This window comes from Thalassophryne amazonica, chromosome 8 (assembly GCF_902500255.1).
Source record: "Thalassophryne amazonica chromosome 8, fThaAma1.1, whole genome shotgun sequence".
NCBI classification, from domain to species: Eukaryota; Metazoa; Chordata; class Actinopteri; order Batrachoidiformes; family Batrachoididae; genus Thalassophryne; species Thalassophryne amazonica.
Window position 1 is genome coordinate 114,646,149 of NC_047110.1, and position 13,983 is coordinate 114,660,131.

Here is a 13,983-nt window from a genome sequence, read left to right on the forward strand (position 1 = left end):
ATTAAAAAATGTCCTTAAACAGTGGAATGTCCGCATAAAGTCCTCATGCCGGCCTCTTCTGAATCTTCTCTGTTCTCTCATGACGTCCTGGGTGAATTAAGCCTTAAATTAGGATGTTTTCAACTCGAAACTGGCCGACGACGGCGCCTGGAAGTGCTGCACGACGTCCCGCTCCGTGGGAAGTCCTTACACCAACAGAAACACCCCATAATCTCTCATCAGCCGTTAAACTTTTCACCGAAAACCAGCTGAATTTCTTGAATAGTATCCACTTGGATATTCCTCACAGGTCCAGAAAAAATGTTGATAAAGCAACGCGCGCCGTCTCGAGCAGCGTGTGAAACAAAGGAATTCAGCCGAGAGGGCGAGACCACATCTCACCCAAGGCCTGCCCACAGGGAAATGACGTCACCGACACGCGTGAAAAAAGGTTTCAAGCATGATTGGTGTAATCGTACGTCATTCAAATCCATATAGTTTTTTAAAAAAATAAAAAGGTAGGATAGTTTTCTAAAAGACCTCGTACTTAATGGTTTTTATTATGCTGCTGTTCTTATTTTGAAAGTTCAATAAGTGGACTGATATGTTAAACATGGTGTGAATGCCATGTGAAAGACTAAAGTAAGATAATTTTATGTTTACTGAACAAGTAGCAGAATTTTTTTATTTTTTATTTTTGTATATTGTTCTGCCACTTTTAATTACAAATTCATCTGCACACCACCTGAGTTTTCATTATCCTTCATTTGTTTGGCATTTTTTTGTTGAAAATTTGGCAGGTGAACACTGGGTGTGTTTAAAACAATATTGTGGTGCTCTTAATTCATAATGTGAAGTAAAACAGAGCATGTCATGGAAAAGAAACAGTTTGATTTTTGCTTAATAAACAGCAATAACTTGACTACAATAAACAATGTAGTCAAGACTATTTATATTTAGTTTCTTTTGTCTGTATTCTATTTGATATTGGAGTAATCCAGAAGTAATTGAAAGTAATCAAATTACATTACTTTAATATTATGGTACTTGGATTACGTTACTGACCACATTTTTCAACAGGTAATTAGTAACTGTATCAGAATACATTTTTAAAGTAACCCTCCCAACCCTGCTCATAACAATTTACTTTGTTGTGGACATTAAAAGTTAAGTATTTTCTCAGTGATTGTGCATTAAGTGGAGCTAATGGATGAAGCTACTGATAGCTGCTAAAAGTGCTAACACTGTTAACATACAACATTAAATTCGACAACAGATTGACTCAGCATTCATGAATATATTCTAACAGAGACGTCTTAGATGATCCGTTAGGACGTGTGTCCACAACAAGAAGACAGATTATTCCAGGTGTTTGCTATAAAATTCTCTAAACAAAACCAGGCTCAGGTTGCCGCTCGGCTCGTACCCATGTTCTTGTGTCAGCTGTCATGTTGGCTTTAGTTTGTGACAGACGAGAGATCAGTGTGTATCCGATGTTTTATTTGTTAAATAGTTAGCCATCCGCACCTGATCTGTCCACGTTTGCACACACGGACATGCAAGTAAAATTATACAAGATATACAGTGAGGAAAATAAGTATTTGAACACCCTGCAGTTTTGCAAGTTCTCCCACTTAGAAATCATGGAGGGGTCTGAAATTTTCATCTTAGGTTCATGTCCACTGTGAGAGACATAATCTAAAAAATAAAAAAAAATCCAGAAATCACAATGTATGATTTTTTAATAATTTATTTGTATGTTACTGCTGCAAATAAGTATTTGAACACCTGTGAAAATCAATGTTAATATTTGGTACAGTAGCCTTTGTTTGTAATTCCAGAGGTCAAACGTTTCCTGTAGTTTTTCACCAGGTTTTCACACACTGCAGCAGGGATTTTGGTCCACTCCTCCATACAGATCTTCTCCAAATTTTTCAGGTTTGGAGTTTCACCTCCCTCCAAAGATTTTCTATTGAGTTCAGGTCTGGAGACTGGCCAGGCCACTCCAGGACCTTGAAATGCTTCTTACGGAGCCCCTCCTTAGTTACCCTGGCTGTGTGTTTGGGGTCATTGTCATGCTGAAGACCCAGCCAGGACCCATCTTCAATGCTCTTACTGAGGGAAGGAGGTTGTTTGCCAAAATACATGATCCCATCCATCCTCCCTTCAATATGGTGCAGTCGTCCTGTCCCCTTTGCAGAAGAGCACCCCCAGAGTATGATGTTTCCACCCCCATGCTTCACGGTTGGGATGGTTTTCTTGGGGGTGTTCTCATCCTCTAAACATGGTAAGAGGAGTTGATTCCAAAAAGCTCTATTCTGGTCTCATCTGACCACATGACCTTCTCCCATGCCTCCTCTGGATCATCCAGATGGTCACTGGTGAACTTCAAACTGGCCTGGACATGTGCTGGCTTGAGCAGGGAGACCTTGCTGCCCTGCAGGATTTTAAACCATGACAGCATGATGTGTTACTAATGTAATCTTTGTGACTGTGGTCCCAGCTCTCTTCAGGTCATTGACCAGGTCCTCCTGTGTAGTTCTGAGGTTTCTCAGAATCATCCTTACCCCACAAAGTGAGATCTTGCATGGAATCCCAGACCGAGGGAGATTGACAGTCATCTTGTGTTTCTTCCACTTTCTAATAAATAATCATAACAGTTGTTGTCTTCTACCAAGCTGCGTGCCTGTTGTCCTGTAGTCCATCCCAGCCTTGTGCAGGTCTACAGTTTTGTCCCTGGTGTCCTTAGACAGCTCTTTGGTCTTGGCTATGGTGGACAGGTTGGAGTGTGATTGATTGAGTGTGTGAACAGGTGTCTTTTATACAGGTAACAAGTTCAAACAGGTGCAATTAATACAGGTAAAGAGTGCAGAATAAGAGGGCTTCTTAAAGAAAAATGAACAGGTCTGTGAGAGACAGAATTCTTGGTTGGTAGGTGATCAAATACTTATTTGCAGCAGTAACATATAAATAAATTATTTAAAAAAATCATACATTGTGATTTCTGGATTTTTTTTTTTTTTTTTTTTTTTTTTTTTTTTAGATTATGTCTCTCAAGTGGACATGCACCTAAGATGAAAACTTCAGATCCCTCCATAATTTCTAAGTGGGAGAACTTGCAAAACCGCAGGGTGTGCAAATACTTATTTTCCTCACTGTATCCTATTAGTTTTGAAAAGTATTGATGGTCGAAATGTGTAAAATGTGTTAGAAGCTGAACACCTGAACAACAGCAGTTATTCGTTTACTGAATTTTGTGTGAAATATGTTAATCTGGTTATGGAGATTTAAAAATGTTATTGTTACTAACTAAATAACTTAATGATGTGGCGGCTGTCTTACATCAGTGACCATATTTTGTTACCTTGCTGCTAACTAGCATATATCCTATTACCAATGAATAGTGAATGCTGATGTTTGTTTATTTATTTATTTTTTTGTTGTGTGACACGCCCACTCTCCCAGTTACCTGCCGTTTTACAAACAAACAAACCTGACAGAACAATTTATATGTATATAGTTCAGAATCAGAATAGCTTTTATTTGCCAAATATCAACAAGAATACAAGGACTTTGACTTCAGTTTGAGCTGCACTCTCTCTGTACGGCGTGTATAAATATACACTAAACACTGAATAATTCACAGTACAAATGTACAAATGAAATGTGCAATAAAAATGTGTGCAAAGGAGAAACAAACAGATTGAAGTTGTACAAGAGGTATATGAATGAGTGAGTTTTTTGCCAGGTTAAGTTGTTCATCAGTGTGACGGCCTGTGTTGTTCTGACGTACAGAGCTCTGTAACATTGACCAGAGGAGAGGAGTTTAAACAGGGTGTGTCCAGGGTGGGAGAGGTCTGCAGAGATGTTACTAGCTGGCTTCCTGGTCCTGGACCGGTATAAGTCCTGGATGGAGGGCAGGCTGGCTCCCAGACCTGACAGTTCGTTGAAGTTTGTGTCCGTCATGTTTAGAGGCAGAGGGAAACCAAACAGAGATGGAGATGCTCAGAACAGACTGGATGATGGATGTGTAGAAGATGATGAGCAGTTCCTGGGGCAGGTTGAACTTTCTGAGATGTCCGAGGAAGTACATCCTCTGCTGAGCCTTTTCCTGATGGAGTTTTTGTGGGAGGCCCACTTCAGATCTCCAGAGATGGTGGATCCCAGGAACCGGAAAGTGTCCACAGTAGGCACAATGTTATTGAGGATGGGGGGGGGGGGGGGGGGGGGGGGGAGATGGTGGGTTCCTCGTGAAGTCCACTATCATCTCCACAGTCTTGAGCAGGTTCAGCTCCAGGTTGTTATGACCACACCAGAGGACCAACTGTTCCACCTCCTGTCTGTGTGCAGCCTCATCACCATCCTGGATGAGTCCAATGATGGTGGTGTCATCCACAAACTTCAGGAGTTTAACAGAGAGGTTCTCTAAGGTGCAGTTGGTGGTGTAGAGGGAGAAAAGCAGTGGGGAGAGCACACACCCCTGAGGGACACCAGTGGTGATTGTCTGTGTGCTGGATGTGATGCTCCCCAGCTTCACCTGCTGTGTCCTGTCCATCAGGAAGTTGGAGATCCACTGACAAGTGGGAGCTGGTACAGAGAGGTTGGAGAGTTTTTGGTGGAGGATGTCAGGGATGATGGTGTTGAACGCCGAGCTGAACGACATTGATGTTGGTGACATCAACATCGCAATGCATTGTGGCCCTTTTGTAAATGTTGGGTTACAAAGCAAAATTTTTGAAACTGAGAACTCGTCAGAATGGTGAACTGTTGTGTGTTTGAAATGCCACAATCATTCACATGGTCACCATGGGAAACCGTTACAGAACAGTTGGAGTTTTTGGTTTTCCAGCTGGGAAACGGCACCAATGGGCTGAGATCATCAAGCTTACAAAGAGGAGTAAGCTGTGTTTAAAGTGGTTCCAGCAGAGACGACACAGAGCGAGCGGTGACCTAAGTTTGTGTGCACGATGCTCTTCTGGGGGCTGCACTTAAAAATCTGCGGGTCCTGGACTCTGGTGAGCTGAATGTCAGCACTGAGGGATTTAAAATTCCCAAACTGCTTGTATGTGCTGGTGTCGACACCACAAACGATGCAGGAGAAAAAGTCAGGAACATTAGCAGAGGTAGCTGGTGAAAGTCAGCAGCGCACTCTGTGCTCACATGGATTGTCTCCATTTTGTCCAAATAAACTGCTGGAGATCTCAGTCAGCCTTTAATGCAGATACTGTGAGTGGTGTATGGAGAGTCTGTGCCTTCCAGTAAAAAGTGGTGTTCATCAGGGGTGTGTTCTGGCTCCTACACTGTTCAATGCTTGCATGGACTGCGTGTTGGACTGCTTGTTGGGTGTTGGACTGGGTTTTGGGGTGGCTTGTGAAAATCAGTGACTTTGGTGCTTTTGTTGTCGAGGATATGTTTACTGACCTTGACTTCACAGATGATGCTATGATCTTTGCGGAGTCAATGGATGCTGTGGTTGCCATACTTGAGAAGCTGAGTGAGGAGTCAGAGTGTCTGGATTTGAGATGGTCCTGGATCAAAACAAAGATTCAGGCTTTTAATGACTTCCTGGACTTGGCCATCAGAAGTGTCTCTGTATGTGGTGAAGGAGTTTAACTTGTGGAGATATTTACTGATCTCAGCAGTGACCTTCATGTCTCTGGGTCTGCGGCCTTCGAGATTGAGAGGCGCCTGGGAAGAGTTTATAGAGTCATAAGGTCAGAGATGCAGATATCTTTGCAGGTGAATGAAGGTCCACGGTCTTGGTGCTGCTTGTCTTACTGTCTGGTTGTGAGACTTTGACGCTAACCGGTGACCTAAGGTGACGACTGGATGTCTTTGGTGCAAAGTGTCTTTGAAGGATCCTTGAGTACTGCTGCAATGACTTTGTATCAAATGAGTGGTTCCTGAGGGAGACTAGGATGAGGAGGATCACTTGCACTATGAGGGGTCATCAGCTATGACATTTTCTCCATGTGGCCCATTTCTCTGTACATGATCCAGCACACAGGTGCCTGAGTGTTGAGGACCCCAGTGGCTGGAGAAGGCTGAGAGGACGTTCACGTTTCACCTGGCTGTGACAGATAGATGGTTATTTTTTTAGAGATGTGGGAATGGACCAGTTGTCTGCCTGGGTGGTTGCCATCTGGGACCCAGGGTGGTTCTGTGGTGTTGTGGATGCAGCACAGCACCAGCACATGCTCTCAGACTTGACTTGACTGTCAAAATAACTCTTGTGCCTCCTTGTTGAGCTTCTTTCTGCTCTGTAACTTCCTGTGGATTTTCTCACCCAACATTATTACACCCACCAAGGACGTAATAAAATCATCAGCGTTTATTTGTTTGTCTGTCTGTCTGTTAGCAGGATTTCATCAAAACTACACCATGGAGTCTCACCACATTTTCAACACAGGTACATATTAGGCCATGGACGACTCCATAAAATTTTGGAGGTGATCCGGATCCATATTGGCAGATGTCATAAATCTCTTATTGGTCTTGTTTTTTTTTCCGTTTAGAGTTCATTTATTTCATAGCTGATTGTTTATATATATATATATATATATATATATATATATATATATATATATATATATATACACTCAACAAAATATAAACGCAACACTTTTGGTTTTGCTCCCATTTTGTATAAGATGAACTCAAAGATCTAAAACTTTTTCCACATACACAATATCACCATTTCCCTCAAATATTGTTCACAAACCAGTCTAAATCTGTGATAGTGAGCACTTCTCCTTTGCTGAGATAATCCATCCCACCTCACAGGTGTGCCATATCAAGATGCTGATTAGACACCATGATTTTTTGCTAAAGCTTATAGTTAGGGCTGGATCAGGTGACCCTGAACCATCCCTTAGTTATGCTGCTATAGACGTAGACTGCTGGGGGGTTCCCATGATGCACTGTTTCTTTCTCTTTTTGCTCTGTATGCACCACTCTGCATTTAATCATTAGTGATTGATCTCTGCTCCCCTCCACAGCATGTCTTTTTCCTGGTTCTCTCCCTCAGCCCCAACCAGTCCCAGCAGAAGACTGCCCCTTCCCTGAGCCTGGTTCTGCTGGAGGTTTCTTCCTGTTAAAAGGGAGTTTTTCCTTCCCACTGTAGCCAAGTGCTTGCTCACAGGGGGTCGTTTTGACCGTTGGGGTTTTACATAATTATTGTATGGCCTTGCCTTACAATATAAAGCGCCTTGGGGCAACTGTTTGTTGTGATTTGGCGCTATATAAAAAAATTGATTGATTGATTGATTGATGATTAGTGCACAGGTGTGCCTTAGACTGCCCACAATAAAAGGCCACTCTGAAAGGTGCAGTTTTATCACACAGCACAATGCCACAGATGTCGCACGATTTGAGGGAGCGTGCAATTGGCATGCTGACAGCAGGAATGTCAACCAGAGCTGTTGCTCGTGTATTGAATGTTCATTTCTCTACCATAAGCCGTCTCCAAAGGCGTTTCAGAGAATTTGGCAGTACATCCAACCAGCCTCACAACCGCAGACCACGTGTAACCACACCAGCCCAGGACCTCCACATCCAGCATGTTCACCTCCAAGATCGTCTGAGACCAGCCACTCGGACAGCTGCTGAAACAATCGGTTTGCATAACCAAAGAATTTCTGCACAAACTGTCAGAAACCGTCTCAGGGAAGCTCATCTGCATGCTCGTCGTCCTCATCAGGGTCTCGACCTGACTCCAGTTCGTCGTCGTAACCGACTTTAGTGGACAAATGCTCACATTCGCTGGTGTTTGGCACGTTGGAGAGGTGTTCTCTTCACGGATGAATCCCGGTTCACACTGTTCAGGGCAGATGGCAGACAGCGTGTGTGGTGTCGTGTGGGTGAGCGGTTTTCTGATGTCAATGTTGTGGATCGAGTGGCCCATGGTGGCGGTGGGGTTATGGTATGGGCAGGCGTCTGTTATGGACGAAGAACACAGGTGCATTTTATTGATGGCATTTTGAATGCACAGAGATACCGTGACGAGATCCTGAGGCCCATTGTTGTGCCATACATCCAAGAACATCACCTCATGTTGCAGCAGGATAATGCACGGCCCCATGTTGCAAGGATCTGTACACAATTCTTGGAAGCTGAAAATGTCCCAGTTCTTGCATGGCCGGCATACTCACCGGACATGTCACCCATTGAGCATGTTTGGGATGCTCTGGACCGGCGTATACGACAGCGTGTACCAGTTCCTGCCAATATCCAGCAACTTCGCACAGCCATTGAAGAGGAGTGGACCAACATTCCACAGGCCACAATTGACAACCTGATCAACTCTATGTGAAGGAGATGTGTTGCACTGCATGAGGCAAATGGTGATCACACCAGATACTGACTGGTATCCCCCCAATAAAACAAAACTGCACCTTTCAGAGTGGCCTTTTATTGTGGGCAGTCTAAGGCACACCTGTGCACTAATCATGGTGTCTAATCAGCATCTTGATATGGCACACCTGTGAGGTGGGATGGATTATCTCAGCAAAGGAGAAGTGCTCACTATCACAGATTTAGACTGGTTTGTGAACAATATTTGAGGGAAATGGTGATATTGTGTATGTGGAAAAAGTTTTAGATCTTTGAGTTCATCTCATACAAAATGGGAGCAAAACCAAGTGTTGCGTTTATATTTTTGTTTATATATATATATATATATATATATATATATATATATATATATATATATATATACTACTATTCAGTGTTCACCATGTGGAAATACAGTTCACACAGACATAAAACAAATTAACTAATAACACAAACACACCCTGTTTGTTTTGGTGAGTGCGAATTTGGCAAAAGCAATCCCAGAATGCAGTGCGTCATGACTTCGTTGCCTGTTCTCTGTTTGCTGATGCACCACAGTGACTCAGTCTTGCTCCTACTGACTTTCATTCCCCTTCTCTCCAGAGCGTATCTGCATGTCTCCAGGCTAGTCTCAGCCTGCTCTCTATCCTCACTTTCTAAGGTGCAGGTAACAATTGTTACTGCTCCTAGTGGTAATGCAGAACTGAAAACTTGCACACATGCACTTCGGTCCTTCCTGTTTGTCTCGGTATCTACGTCTTTATCAGTTTTGCCTACTTTGACCGCAAGATCGTACTGCTCCTCGTCCACTTTGCCAATGAGCGCACAGAGCACTGTGCAGGTTTCCTGGAAGAACATCCATCCATTTTCCATACCTGCTTACTCCATTGAATGTTCACGGGGGCTGGAGCCTATCCCAGCAGTCATAGGGCATGAGGCGTGTTCACCCTGGACAGGACACCAGTCTGTTACAGGGTCACATACAGACAAACAAGCACATACACACTTGCCTACTGACAATTTAAAATTTCTAGTCCACCTAACCTTCATGCCTTTGGATGTGGGAGGAAGCTGGAGCACCCGGCAAGAACCCGCACAAACACGGGGAGAACATGCAAACTCCACACAGAAAGGCCATAGGTGGGAATCAATCCCATGACCTTCTTCTTGTGAGGCATCAGTGCTAACCACTAAGCCACTGTGCTGCACTCCTGAAAGAAAAAAAGAAAAAATATTTTGCTTTGATTAGAACTTTCACTGGTGACTTCATCTTTCAGTCCTCTTTCAGCTGTTCCCGTTAAGGGGCGCCACAACAGATCATCCATCTCTATCTAACCCTGTCACACACATGTACTCAGTCTTGCTCCTACTGACTTTCGTTCCTCTTCTCTCCAGAGCATATCTCCACTTCTTCAGGCTAAACTCAACTTGCTCTCTACTCTCACTACAGATCACAATGTCATCTGCAAACATCATAGTCCATGGAGACTCCTGTCTGATCTCATCAGTCAACCTGTCCATCACCATTGTGAACAAGAAAGGACTCAGAGCTGATCCTTGGTGTAATCCCACCTCCACCTTCAATGAGTCTATTATTCCTCCTACTGCGTATCTCACCGCTGTCACACTGTCCCTGTACATGTCCTGTGCCACCCTCACATACTTCTCTGTCACTCTTCTCTTGGCATCCTGTCATAAGCTTTCTCTAAATCCACAAACACACAATGTAACGCCTTCTGGCCTTCTCAATGCTTCATCAATACTCTCAGAGCAAACATTCCATTCAGTTTCAATTTTTTAAATTTGTATAGCGCCAAATCACAACAAAGCTGCCTCACACCCCTTAGAGCAAGCACACAGGTGACAGTGGTAATACTATGATGATGATACTGAGGAAGAAACCTCAAGCAGACCAGACTCAGAGGGGGGACCCTCTGCTTAGGACATTCTAACAGTTACATGGTTTTTATAAAGTTTTATAAAGCTGAAGAACTCAAATCAACATTGTATCTGTGGTGCTCTTTCTCGGCACAAAACCATCTTGCTGCTCACAGATCTTCACCTGTTTTCTAAGTGTTTTCTCTAAATCCACAAATGCCCAGTTTAACTCCTTCTGGTCTTCTGCTTGTTTGGTTCTGCAACCTTATGCTAGATGTCCTTCCCGACACAAACCAACTCATTTTTCTGCACATGGGTCGACACTCAAAATGCACATGGCTTTGCACCCCATGAGACAGAAATTTGACATAACTGTGTGCAGTATAAAAAAATCAAAAGGAAAAAAAAAAACAAATCCCTTGTGACCCCTTTTAAAGGTTTGTTTTAAAACCAGCTTCATGTCTTAAATGATGTGAAAGTCAAAAGCAGCCATTTGTGTACTTTTTATAAACACTCTACATGCGTTGATGCCTTTTGATTTGCAAACCGTCACATTAATCACATTTGATGAGAATTTCTTTTTTGAAAAGGCAGTTGTTCCCCAGAGATACAAAAACCCAACATTTTGGCTGAAATTCACTTTGGGTACCAACACATGAATTACACAGTAGTCACTTAAATTTCTACTTATCATTATTATTAGTAGTAGTATTAGTATTAGTATTAGTATTAGTATTATGCATTATTGTAGATAAGAGGGATTGGCTGTTGTATGGCTGGGGTGCCTGGCTGCCTTTTGTTTCTGTCTTCTGTTCTGTCTTTTGTTTTTCCTTCCAGGTGGCATGCGTTCAGGACTGAGTGGCTGTGTGGCTGAGTTATCAGGACCTCACCCTGATCACCTGAAGCTTGTCATGTGCAGCTCGTCAGGACTCACAGCTGTGGTGCATCTTTATGGATTGGGGCATGGTTGCATTTAAGTCTGGAGTACACAGTGTGTATTTGCCAGAGACTCGACCTTGTGACCAGACGGGTGAGATCGTCGTCTAGAGAGCCATCTCATCATCATGGATGCAGAGACCGTACCAGGTTTGATGCCATGGTCTGTGAAAGAGGAGGGGGTGAGGTCTCATGCTCGTCAGCACACTTCCTGAGGTACTTTAGGTTTTGTGACTAACATGAGTACAGTCAGTAGATGTGGTGTCCCTCACACCTTATTATATTGAGCTGTTATGTTAGTCATTTAATCAGCTTCCACTGCAGTGGAGAATTGAACTGGGTGTTCCATGCCTGCAGGGTGGGAAGCTGATTGGTGATTAAGCCAGGAAGTGTTTGCTGTTTATGTACACCTTTGAGTGATCTCTCTGTGTGTGGAGTGGTGGACTCACATGATGGTTTCTTCTTTCACAGACTCGGTTGGTCGCGGCCACCTGGGGGTGTCGGCGGGGTCCTTGGGTCCGAACTGTTCTGGCTCCGGACCGTTTGTGCTGCTGGGAGCGCACCGTCTTTCCACCTCGCCAGACCGCGCACTTATTTGTTTGTAATTTAGCACTCACTGTTATGTTATTAAATTCTGTTATCCTTTGTACCGTGCTCTGCTTATTTTATACTGGCTCCTTCAAACGCTGGCCGGTCCTCCACCCGCGTCCGACACATAACATTGTCCATCCATCCATTTTTCTACACCTGCTTACTCCATTTAAGGGTCACAGGGAAGCTGGAGTCTGGCTCAGTGGTCATTGGGTAAGAGGCCAGGGTTCACCCTGGATAGGACACTGGTTTGTCACAGGACTTCTGACCTTTGACCTCATGACTCCATAAGATTTTCCCAAATGTCTCTTGATCTCAAAGGTCAAGCACCCAGAGACATGGACATCCCAGCTGAGTTCAGTGAACGTCTCTACAAGTTCAACACTTTGACCACACACAGAGACACTCATGATGGACGAGTACTGGCCGTCAATAAAAGTCTGTGTGACCTATGTTGTCCGTTGTGCACTGGATTTGAACTCATGACCTCGGGAATGAGGACGCTAAAATCCACGGGCTCTAGTGCCTGTTGCTTGGACCCTTTTGGTGTCAGGGTGTGAAGTAGAGAAGCTTGAATACTGTGAAAACCACCTGGACAACTGAGAGCCTACACAGAAACATCAGGGAGTGAAATTTCGTCACAGCACCTGCTGACTGCCGTTACACCTGGATCTTACTCTTGATCGAGTACAGTGTCAAACCCACACAGACAGAACCCGGACACAGGAAATCATCCCAATGTTTTCAAAACTTCTTCAGCAGGAATTAGGGCTGGATCATCCCACCCTATTTCCTGTTGAAGAAGTTTTGAAAACAGTGTTTCTCTTGAGCGCTCCTTGAAAATCAAAGCTGAACCCAGCGTGTCCCCATCTGTGTTTCAGACCCAGCAGATGGTGGATGGATATGAACCCACCTCCATAGGAACCTGAGTCCATGTAAACATACACATATAGTTATTCCGGTTTCCACATAGTGAAGGAAACCCACACGGCCGGAACGTTCCACAGCCCTGTGTCGGGTGTCTGCGATGTAAACACCTGGACATCTCTTTGACATAAGTGGACACCGACATGGCGCTGCATGCCCTGCATGCCTCTGATGCCATGACCGTCGACGTCCGTGGCTCAGCCGGCGCTGTCACCACCTTCAGCGGGAGCCTGCTGTCCTGTGGCTAAAAACCTTGCGGCTCTGCTGACACCTTTTTACTGCATTCTGCAGTACTGCTACTCGTCTTACAGGAGGTACTCACCAGTGTTTAGGTTTTTATTACATAGACTTTAAGGCGGTGTGGTTTAGACAAAGAAACACGTAGAACACGTCATATTAAGGACTTCACAGAGTCCTTCTTGCTCTTTACTGCTACTTCTGATGGACCTTCACAGGCTGGTCCTGAACCTGAATCTCCCTCTCCTTCGTCTTCCTTAAGTCTATCCCTCCATCTCTACTTCACCCTTTCACTGTTTTTCATCCACTTGTACTTTTCATCCTCATCTCTCTTTTAGCGACACACTTGACGTCTCTTCTTGTCACATGTCCAAACCGCCTCGACCTCCTTTCCTGGTCTTTCTTAGATGTTTTTGTGGTGCACACTCATTTCTTCTCCTACACTCCCTTCACTGCCCACGTCTTATAAACTTGACCTTTAACCCTCACCTGCACTGTTATGTGTCCCAGTAACTCTTCATGTCCTTGATAAAGTCTGGGTCCAGTTGGCACCATGTGAGGCTGGATTAAGATTCTCATTTTAGTGTTTTTCAGACATGGAGGCTCAAATGTGAGATAATTGATAATAATCAGGTGAGACAGAAAAACAGACGTGAAAAATTGTATCTCAAAAGAAGATGGAAAAAACCCAGGGGCGTATCCAGAAATTTTTGATGGGGTGATGGTGATGGGGGGGTTCCTGATTCATTGCAATTGAGCAATCTGCTCCTTCATGGAATGACAGCAAAATACTGTCACCGATATAAAAATTCTCATTTTTCTACACAACTCTTTCCGTCATGAATACGAATATAAAAAAAGTCAAATTTACAAAATAAAATAAAGATTTTTATTGTAAACCAAATCTTTTATAATCACCAGTGACTTTTTGACAGATTGTCCAGAAATCTCCAAAACCACTTTAATCTATAATCGTATCACACAGATCAGACGTTTATTGTCCCTTTATGGACAGATGATACAGTGTAAAAATGACGTCATAATATTGGACACAGTGAGAATTGTTCCACTTTTTTCATTGGAAGATAACAAAAAAGTTATGGC